Source organism: Salvia splendens, chromosome 3 (assembly GCF_004379255.2).
Source record: "Salvia splendens isolate huo1 chromosome 3, SspV2, whole genome shotgun sequence".
In the NCBI taxonomy this organism is placed as follows: domain Eukaryota; kingdom Viridiplantae; phylum Streptophyta; class Magnoliopsida; order Lamiales; family Lamiaceae; genus Salvia; species Salvia splendens.
Genome location: NC_056034.1, coordinates 33,423,272 through 33,432,442, shown reverse-complemented (window position 1 = coordinate 33,432,442; position 9,171 = coordinate 33,423,272). Strand labels below are relative to the sequence as shown.

Genomic DNA, 9,171 nt, shown 5'->3' with positions numbered 1-9,171 from the left:
AATTCCGCGCGGCCAGTTTCCCTTTGAATAGTATGCATATACTGGCCAAGTTGAATTCCAAATTACCTAAGAAAGTTGTAAATATTGTAAATACGTAATTAATATTTGCACGCTAGATAATTCCTAAAAATCCAAAAAAAAATATTTTCGGGCCTTAATTTTAATTTGAAGTGCGCATAGACCAAAGGATTGCTTATCTGGTGCTATTTCAAAATGTTATTTAAGTGCCCATTTAAATTAGTTTTTTTTAGGCAAGAAGAGGAGGAATTATGGAAAGGACAAAAATTTGAATTAAAACTTGTGCAGCTTTTGCAGGGTGGCAGCAAGAGAAATGGCGCGTGAACAGAGGGAAAAGACGCGCGGACCAATCAGAGGCCAGCAACCTCAACCGCCCTTCCCGTCTGAAACGTCGCGACCGGCTACCGCTAAAAACCGGTTACAACCACCTGCAACTGCTCTCTCTCACCCGAATTAAACTTACCGTCTCAACCCTTTCCCCTCACAAACCCTCATTTTCAATTCGCTTTCAAGAAATCCTTGTCCATCTCTCTCGCGGAAACATCATTCTCAACCCTCAACCCTACCTTTTCACCACTAAATCGCAGATTTCCACTCATGGGGAAGAAAGCTTTCGCCCGGAAAATCAAACCGCGCCGCCAAGAAACCCAGGAGGCGCAACCACAGCAAAATCCACCGCCACCAGCACCGACCGCTCCGCCACCACCTATGATCTCCATGGATGCCATGATGGCATTTCTTCGTCAACAGGACCCTACTCGGGACTGGACGGCGGCATTGACTGGTTTTGATCAAATAGGGGGCGTAGGAACCACACCCAGTGAACTCCCGCCGGCGCCGGACAGTCATTCAGCAGATTTAGTGCCGAATTCGGCAGAGCTCGACGCTATCACCGCACATTACGACTCCGACTCTGAGGAGCGTACGAAAAAGTCAAGTCAAGGCAAGACAACTCCGGAGGGGAGCGAAGGAACAGCGAAAACGCCCAAAGCGGAGCCGGTAGTTCAAGAAGTGAGAAGGCCGGAAATAGATTTGAATGAATCGGCCAGAAAACAAGGCCTAATGACAGACGAAGAATTTGACTCGATTCTGAACAGGGTCAACCAGAGAGAAGAGGACACTGCACCAATGGCTGAGGGTCTAGACCTCGCATTGGGGGCAGTAGGAAACAGGGAGAAAGCCACATCAGGAGACATACCGGAAGGCCGACCTTTCCAGTTGGTAGGAGGGGAAGGAGAAGCACCGAGTAGAGAAAAAGAGCCAGTAGATCCCCGAGTAGAAGTAGGGGATGGTAGAATGCAGGAAGGAGGGGAGGAAACAGCTGCAGAAACCAATGAACCAGAACCGGTGGCACCTCCGGTAATGAAGCCCAAGCCCATAAAGCGGGAACTGGTGGTGAAAGCAGACCCCAAGGCAGACTCGCCCAAACCGCAGAGAATTTCGCAGAGATGCTTGGGAAGGTGGGCAGCTAGTAGGGATCAGCCGAACACAGAGGCAGATCCCGTAGAAATTTTGAGTGAAGCTGAGGAGGAAGCCAGGTACCAGATAGAAAGAAAAAGGAAAGGAAAAGCCGTTGTGAAGCACAAGCCGAGTACCAAAAAACCGCGTACCGTGAACACAGGCATCGTGATCACTGAGGCTGACCAGAGGACCCCATCAAACCGGCAAACACAGAGTGACAGTGAATATGAGATCAGTGAAGAATCTGAATCCGATAGCGATACGACCATGGAAGATGAGGAGTACAAGGAGCAGCAACTCCCTAACGATCATCGGGAACTATTGCATCCACCTGCAGAACCACTCCGATATAAGCGTTGGACGGTGGAGCTCACAGATGACGTGGTGGAGGGGATGCAATTTTTTGACTCTAAGGAGCTCCAATCCATCTATCGCACCAAGAACGCAGAAGGCAAGAAGGTTAAGTGTGGAAAGGTAATTCATCTCCCCTCGTTAGATGAATTGAAGGTTCGGGAATCGTTTCTCGCCCTTTTCCACGAATTGGGTTTTGAATGGCTGTTAAGGAATGAGAATTTGAATGTTTCGGTCGATTTGGCCAAAGAATTTTTCGCGACCTTTCGATTCAAGGTCACAACGGATTTGGATGTAGAGTGCATCAGTTTCAGAATATTTGGAGGAGAGATTAGGATGAATCTGATTGAATGGACTGTTCGACTAGGGATATGCAGTTTGGAGGAGGCCATAGGGCCCGAGTGGAGAGATAGGGAGCGGGGGATTCCCCGCAGGCATGTGGACTTTGAGCCCCAGGTAGCTTGGGAAGAGCTTACTCACCCCGGGGCAGGACAGTTTCAGTCCACTATCTCCCGATCTATCCATCTCAGCGATCCTAATCTCCGCCTGGTTCAACTCTTCTTGGGTTACAACCTTTTAGGACAGTCGAATTCGGCAGTCCGGACATCGATGACGGAATTGTATCTTATGTGGTGTGCCAAGAGAGGCAAGAAGTTGCACTTAGGGTTCTGGACTGCATACACATGTCACCTCATCGCTACCCACCCAGCACGGAATATTTCCCTCTGCCATATATTGGGAATCTTTGTGAGAAACAACGTCACCGTTTCAGAGGACGAAGACTTAACCCCCTTGACGATGGTGGACGCCCCAGGATTGTTTGATACCCCCCTATTCGTCCGGACGAATGCGGTATACATGAGGCAAGGCGTGCCACACTTCTACGCGATGGGAGAGGAAGCTACACACCCACTGCTCGGTTGGCAGCAGCTCATGAAGCACCGGCACACGACCAGAGACAAGAGGGGATGGAAAAAGCTGTGGAGGATATAGCGGAGGGAAGCAGACAGATAAGGGCAGAAATGATCGGATTGGCATCGGACCAGGAACAACGTCAAGCCAGAATGGAGAAGGAAATGGATGAAGTTAGAGAGGAGAATAAGAAATTGAAAGCAGTGATGGTCAAGCTAGCGGCAGTGATGGAAAGGATGTTGGAGAGATCTGCAGAGCAGAAGACATTGGCTCAAAAGCAAGACGCTATGGAGACGTTAGTGACTACTTTGGGAGAGGAAAACCATCGATTGATCACGGAGATGGGCCGGATGGCATCCGTGATAGATGTGTTGTTGGAAGAAGTGACCAGCCGGAAGAAAGAACAAGCTACAGGAACAAGCGGTCATGGAGGCCAGGACGATGAGACCCACCCACCAGAGACAATGATAGACGAGCCCGAGGAAGAGAACGCCGAGGTGCCGGCAGCAGCCGAGGAACCGGCGAAGGAGAGTGAGGATCACACTGGAACGGAAGAGGAACCCCTGGAAAAGCAGCCTACACCACCTGCCCCACGGAGGAGCAGGAGACTTCGCTAAGACCACCCCCATCTGACCAGTTAGTTTTTCTTTTTATTTTCTCGTTTTTAGCTTTTCGTTTTTAGTTGTGTTTTGTGTGTCTAGGTAGTATAATTTCTGTTTGTGCGCAAACCCCGTTCATAACACTTAGCCTATTCTATAGTCTAAGTGTGAGAAGTTAAGGGTTTGTCTTTTGGCGCATGTGTTTGTGTTTTCTGTTTTTCGTAAGCATGTTAACTCACACTTAGTCCGTTGCACGGCCTAAGTGTGAGGAGTTTTGTGTATATATGTGTTTTGTTGGTTGCTGTTAGGTTTTCAAAATCTCACACTTAGCCTATTCCATAGTCTAAGTGTGAGAAGTTTAGTTTTAATTTGTTGTTTTTGTCTGTTTGTCTATGTGTCCATCATACTGGCCATTACCTTTTCCACTTCACAGCCCTATCTGAGGGCAGACACTTGTGAAGTGGGAGGGGGGACGCAATGACCAGTATGATGAGTATGTGTATATGTGTAGTTTTTGTGTTCGTGCTTGAGTTAGTGTCTTGTTAGGTTTAGTTTTTTTATTTTTGTGTGTTGATTGGGCTTAAAACTCAACCGTCTTGAGCTGACGGTGAAGTGAACCGAGGGAGATAAGACGTGCTGGAAAACCGAAACCACCCTCCCTAGTACCTCCTAGTCAGGATAGATGATGTGAGTATGAGAGAAAAGCCCATACTTAGAGCCAAGCGCGAAAGCCCTCTTAAAATGTGAGTTATAAGCTTTAAGTGGAACCACTTTCCACATATATGGAAAAGAAAGAGAGGCTGCCACAAATTGCCTAGGAGGAAGTGACCACGGGTAGCAAAGACTGAAGGCAGTAGGAAACCCCCATCTAAAAAAAAAAACCACCCTTAGAACCTTTTTTTCCTAACTCTTTTACCTAGATAAATACCCCTAGCCACTGGGACTGTGTGTGTGCAAAGCGTGAGGCGAATGAAGCCTACTGGCCAGAAAGATGTACAAGAAAGCAGACTCCAGCTGGGCAAGAAGGTTCGGAAGAAAATCGACCAGGGAATTATCCCGGGTCCCAAAAAAAAAAAAAAAAAAAAAGGGAGAAGAAGAAGGAATAAGGGTGGCGAAGCCACATAAAAAAAAGAGAGAGAGAAGAATGTGGAGAAAAATGGTCAGAAACTTGACCACAAAAAAAAAGAGAATGAATAAGGGTGGCAAAGCCACAAGATGATACTGAACAGTTGGAGACCCAAGCCAGAAGCGCCAACTAAGAAGCAACTGATCAGAAGCCTAATGCACACAGTTCCCCCGCACCAATAAAATAGAAATTTTGAAAACTTAGAGCCTTAGGAACATCTACCCCAAAACACTGCAACCCAATAGCCCCATTACAAGCCTTAAAGACCTTCAGTAGCTGCACGTGAGATCCAAGTCCGAAGCAAGCGTGGTTGAGCATATTGAGAGAATGCGGTCCCAACATTCCTGGTGAGGTATGAGAGACCGAGTGAATCTAGTGTTTGGCCGAGAGTTTGGGCGATCTTGACAACCGGATATACTGACCAGGAAGGAATGGGGGGTGGCAGAAGTTCAAGGCTGTCTAAGGCCGGATTGCACCAGATCCCGAGGTAAGGGATGGTTGAAAATATAGCCCAAATCTTTGTGTTAGTGTTTGTGTGTTTGTGTGTCTTTTTCTGTGTTTGCCCAAGTGTTTTTCTTTGCGTCGAGTCTAGTTTAGGTAGAGTCGGTCAGGGGAGTAACCAGGCTAGAATTCGACTTATTCGTTTTTGTTTGTTCTTCACGCTTGAGGACAAGCATGTGGTAAGTGTGAGCAGTTTGATAAGTCGTATTCTAGGCCTAGGTTACTGGTCAGTATGGTGTGCGTAATTGAATTATATCTGCAAAAACTAGTTGCTTAAGCGTGCAGGGTAAGCATTCTAGCCAGTAGGCAGAGTTTCAGACACTTCAAGTGAAAAGGGCGTCAGGACGATTACATACTAACCAGTATACATGCAAATATGGCTCGAGATGGAGAAGGAGGATAGCTGGGACTGCTCAATCACAATTAAGGGCAAAGAAGTCATCTCACCGCAAGGTCTTACCCTAAAAATCAAGGGTAAGCCTCCCAATAAAAGGAAGCCACTTGGAGAGAAGAAGAAAATTATGAACGAGAAGGATCAATCAAATCATCATCATCACTCTTAGATAGAATTCTCTCGGAGTTCAGTCCTTCAGCCCAGTCCAGAATCTCGTTCCTCGCCACTGCCATGGTCACTTGAAGATTTAGATGTTCCCGGAGTTCCAAATCGTCCGTTCCAGCCAGCAAGACCGTAGTTAGAGATATCATCGCCCGGAGTGGCAAAACACTTTTACTCGCTTTCGTAGTTTAATTCGCTTGCTTTCTTTACGTTGGATCTTTGTTGCTTTTGGATATTTTCTGCTTTTGAAGTACTTGTGGAAGATCCGAACGTGTTTATGCTATGAAGTTGATTTCCGTTTCAGTTATGGTGTTGATTTCTTTTCCTTTCTATTCCGCCTAGTTAGCTTAGATCTAAGTTTCTTTGGTGTTTTAAGTGCTGAATCTTTTCTTCCTTTGTTTCCATCAAAATTCCTTTAGTTAAGTGTGGAACTGTTGATCGTGAGTAAATCGCTGCATGTGAAGTCTTGTTTGAGTTCGTTTTCGTTTTCCTGCTGACCAGTACGCGGAGTTGCATTTTCTGTGTTTTGATTTCAGATTTGGTGTTCTTATTTGTGGATCTGTGTTCGCGATTTGATAAACTGTGTTTCCGTGTTGAATCTGGAATTATTTTCTGATTTTGGTTTGTGTTGTTGAAGAAGATGATGTCCAAGTCTAATGTTGGGGACCACTTTGCTTTTTAGATGCTTTTTGCTTTTTGTCCTTTACTTTTTAGTTATAACCTGCAGATCTGTCAGCCTAGTCACCATGACTACCACTACCCTCTGAATATTCTGTCTAGCCCAAAATAGAATCCCGTACTTTCCAAATATTTTCTGTTACAAAAATGTCTCCCTACTTCCACGTACACAGCTGCACCCCTACACTTCTTTCCCCATTCTAGTCAGTAGGAAATTACCTTTAAGTTTTTGCCTAGGTAGATACTCAACCCGAGCGTGGTAGCTAACCAAACCATCCAGAATATCACCACAACAGTTTTAACGCACCATCTCTGTGGGATTCGACCCTTACCACCACTATACTGATCAGTAGAAGTGGGTTGAGGAATTTTTGAAACCAAGGTCTAGGCTTAGTTAGGATCTCTATCCTGGCCAGTAGGATATATCCTTGCTTGAACGACACCTAAGCACCCTGAGGAGAAATACCTTCGTTTCAAACGTTTCTAGTTGATAGTTACTCAGTACTCCCTCCGTTCCTTGTTAATAGAAGTATTTCTTTTTGGCATGGAGTTTAAGAATAGTGTGTTAAATGAATGATGAATAAAGTAAGAGAGAATAAAGTAAGATCGATGAAGAGAGACTAAAACAATGAGTTACTTTTTGCTAAAAATAAAAAATGACTCAATTAATTTAGAATTTCCTGAAATAGAAAAATAGGTGAATTAAGATGGAAAGGAGTGGAGTGAGTATATGCTAGAACTTGGTTGGTTTGTTGACATTGATATTGTGAAATGTATGTGGCCCAATAATTTATTAATCTCGGCCCAATCAATTGTAAAGCCTGAAACATACCTGTGGAGCCCATCCTAGGTCAATGTGTAGGTTTCAAGTTAAATTGACTATCCTATCCTAGCTACTTGTAATGACAATTGACATGCTATAAAATTAAAATCTGATCTGTCCGTTTCAGCATTGGAGACATAACCAATTAAAAATACTATAAAAATTCGATTAAATTTGAATTAATCACACTGGGTTAGTACTATTTTGAAATGCTCAAAAATGGGAATTACTCCTATTTTACTTTATTTGTTTAAAAACAATTACAATGAATCTCCAATAATTTCCAAATTTTAAATGTATTAGTTAAAGAAAAACTAATGTATCAATTAAATTACATTTTATTCAGTTTTGTGAGTACATAAATAATGCTGGAAAAATTAAACATACTATATGGCTAACAAAATGGTTTAATTTGTTGAAAGATTTAAAATCATGAAACAATACCACAAAGCTGGAGAGGTTAGCATGAATATATTATCCAATTAGATAAAGCTGAAGAAGCCAAGAATCGCATGCATCTAACACATGATAAAAAAAAGTAAAAAATAAAAATAAAAATAAAAATTTTAAATAAAAGGAAGAGATTGAGCCGTGCCGCCAATATCACAGGGATGAGAAGCTAATGTAAGAGAAGATTGACAAGGAAGGAAAAATAAGAGATTTTGGAAGAAAGGTAGTTGAAAACACCAGCCATTTGCTTCCGTCGTCGTTTCCGGAACATCGGCCGCAACCCTTGTGTCATGCTTTCGTTGGAATATTTAGCGCAGTTGATTCTGGAGGGGCTGAGTTGCAAGAATATTTAGCTGCTAGTAGATTTTTATGGTGAGTATTTTGAAAGAAAGTGAGTAGAGAATTTAGTAAAAGGGTGAACAACAACAACTCCTAATTAATTTGGGTTTGTAGATATTTAGTGTCTAATCACAGGTGGGGTGGGTCTGTTTGTCAGTCTCAACATAGCCATTCCAAAATAAGCCCCTATGTATTTTTTTTTGGACAGGTTTGTAGGGCCCGTTTGATTAGTGAAGATTCATATATGTGTGGTTTGTATTTTGAAATGTAGGGAAGGAAAGGATCATGGACCAGACCAAACAGGACGCCGTTGCTTTGGGGTGTGTGTTTGTTTGTTTGTTTGTTTGTTTTCGAGAATGCCAACCTCTTATAATCATTAATTAATTACTAGGCTGCAAAATTTCAAATTTTCACATTTTAGTTTTTCATACTACTCCCTACAAGTCAATATGAAAGAGATAGAGATTATATTACCTGTGAAACAAAAAGTGGCAGATCAGCTAGTCCAAGGCATACAATTCCACATCTGAATCATCTTTAATAAATTAAATCAAATTAGCCACAAAATGAATTCACAAATCACAAAATTTAAGCACAATGTAATATTGCCTATAATCACAGTATAAATGTTGCAAATGCCGTGAAAAAAATTCAGAAACGGAAAACAGAACAAAATGGGTAGAGAAATCTAAATTTGAAGATTGAACCAGTTAGGACATCAATCGTTTTCAGTAGAGATCTTCAAAAGATGAAATTTTTTGCTTTTTCCAGATTTGCGTCAGTATTACAGAAAAATAAAATCCATTTCCGATTTCATTCTTGGATTCAACAATTAAAACTCAACACCAAAAAAAGAAAAAGAAAAAGAAAAAGAATGTTGCTTAAACATAAACACATGAAAATGTAAAGAGTGGTGGAACCAAAAACACACACCAGTGAAAGTGAATGGTGAACTTACATAGCAACAATTTTGTGCATGAACACTATTAACCTTCATGCATGATCATGATTCATCAATGGAAGTTATGAGAGAGTGAGAGAGAAAGAAGGGTGGGTGAGTTGGTGAGGTTTGAATATATTTAAGAGGTCTTCTCTCTTCTCCTCACACAGATATGTCAGTGGGCAGCTTCTTCGATAACATAGCTTTTGAAAAAGCTAAAGTGTTGTAAATATCTTTAGATCATCCACACTGGCGGACGATAGGACGCCCGATGCATCTATCGTCCGCCATTGTGGGTGCGCGAACGACGGACGATGCGTCGTCCGCGCCCTAAGCTTAGTCGCGGATGATAGGGCATCATCCGCCCACTGTGGGCGACGCGGACGATGGCGCGGACGATGCAATGCGTTTTAGTTT

At 43.0% G+C, this 9,171-nt stretch overlaps 1 long non-coding RNA gene across 1 annotated transcript; it reads right to left on the bottom strand.

Moving 5' to 3' along the window:
* Window positions 1-7,423: 7,423 nt before the first annotated feature.
* LOC121794896 lies at window positions 7,424-8,917 on the bottom strand. Its single transcript, XR_006049370.1, has 3 exons — window positions 8,773-8,917; window positions 8,289-8,349; window positions 7,424-7,828 (listed from the first exon to the last, which is right to left on the bottom strand). It is a non-coding gene; the product is annotated as an uncharacterized LOC121794896 (long non-coding RNA).
* Window positions 8,918-9,171: the final 254 nt, after the last annotated feature.